Raw genomic sequence first — 2168 nt, 5'->3', positions numbered from 1 at the left:
TCCTTAGAAGGATTTGATACGCCATGTATGGACTCTGTATGGTTAGATATTAAGATTTCATGGAACGTGAATGACGACAGTAGGTCAGTAGTGGACCATAGTAATGCAGCAATGATTCTGCGAGTAATGAGCTGATTACAACCGTGAGAGTTGTATTAGAATGGATGTTGAGATTGAGTACCACTAATCGGGTCATGGTAGTGTATAAGTTATCATTGATAGACTAATTAAGTAGAGTATCTACCTATTGAATATTTATTCCCTCTTATGAAAAGAGAGTCGTATTACTATATGAGGAAGGATGCGGTGCAAGCATAGAATTCTAGTAACGATGATGTCTAGAATGAGATCCCAGGTTCGATTTTCGATATCGAGGGAGTTTCAAAGGTGATTGTGTATAAACTCGAGGAAGAGCATGGGTCCATAGAATGATGGACGGAATAGCAAAAATATTAAGCATGTGAAATACGATACTATAATAATTGATGTTGATATAAATACATATATGTTTTGTTCTCCTATGACAAACCTCTATAGTTCAGAGGTAAATTCCAAGCCAGATATTTTATGGCAATATTTTTTTACATATATACAATTTCTTCAGTTCGTTCTTTTCTCTTCTTTTCATTTCATGTAAGCTGAGAAGAACAACCCTTCCAGAAGGGGAGGTATTGCCGAATGACTATCTATCTTTGTGATAGAAGCCTAGTAGGATACCACATGTTGTTTAATTGCTTGTCAAGTACTAAAGGCTGGCCACCTTCTGTACTAACTATGCGATATAACAAGTGTTCATGATCATAGTGATCTCTCAACAAATTCCTTTACTTCTATATGATTGATCAAATTTTGGAAAATAGAAACAGCTGAAAAAGGAGTAATAAAGTTGTGGTAGTATTCGGAATGGAAACACATTCGTGATACTAAGGTTGACGTGGTTATTAAAAGGTTATAGAACGCTAACGAGCAAAAGTATAACCAGTATAATATTAGGAACTGAAGGCAGTAGCGACTACGAACTGGAAAAGGATGAGTAGTGAGAAGCAAAAGCTATAATGCTAGAAGCTATAATGAGAGTCTGTGCAATAGACTTGAAAGAAATTGGAATGATCACTTAACATGGATTGAGTTATCTTACGACAATAGATCGTATGTCAGGTATCGAGATGTCGTCTTATGAGATTTTTGAGGGAAGACAATGTCGATCCCCCTTATGTTAGGATGAAGTTGTAGAGCGCAAGATACTCGGACCAGCAGTGGTCCAAAGGACCAAGGATTTAATAGATTTAATCAGAGGACGGCTGGTAGTAGCCCAAGATGGACATAAGAAGTATGTTGATTTGACACGAAAGGACAAAGAATGGGAAGTAGGGGACCTAGTGTTGTTATAGGTATTCCCTTGGAAGGGGTTAATGAGATTCGGAAAGAAAGGAAAGCTAAGTCCACCAATTGTTGGACCCTTGGATATATTAAGAAGTATTGGGAGGTTTGCATATGAGCTAGCCTTACCCCAGAACATGTAGCAAGTCATAACGTGTTTCACGTATCAATGTTAAGGAAGTGTAATTCGGATGCCAGACAAATAGGGGCATATGAGCACATAGACACGTAACCCGACGTAACCTATATGGAGCAACCAGGAAGGGTTATAGAGTGAAAAGGAACAAGTGCTTAGGAGAAGGATTATCAAACTAGGCAGAGTTTGGTGGTGGGACCACAATGTGGGAAAATTTACTCGAGAGTTAGAAAGTGCAATACTAAGAGAGTATCCCTATTCATTTTCTATCTGATTCCGGGACGGAATCCTTTTAAGGAGGGGAGACTGTAATAACCCCAATTTTTGGAAATTTTTGAAACCCTTATGAATAGTGATTTTGCAGATTATGATGAACGAGAAAAATTTTCATGCCATACGATGTAGGGGTTCTGGTATGGATATTCTGAGATTTTATTAGTACTCTATATGGTATATAAGTGTATGTAAAGATCGTCAGAATCCAATTCCGAACACTTTGATTTTTCCCGGAAATCCACTAGATACGAAAAGAATTGAGTATAAGGTAACAAGATAAGAAGGATTTAAATTAAAGGATTATAAGAGAGGATCATAAAAGGAATATAATATATTGAGAAAGGTTAAGGTAACCTAAGTAATAAGATCCCGGGTA

Source organism: Apium graveolens, chromosome 7 (genome assembly GCF_009905375.1).
Source record: "Apium graveolens cultivar Ventura chromosome 7, ASM990537v1, whole genome shotgun sequence".
Taxonomy (NCBI): Eukaryota; Viridiplantae; Streptophyta; class Magnoliopsida; order Apiales; family Apiaceae; genus Apium; species Apium graveolens.
Note: the sequence above shows the minus strand (reverse complement) of the source record.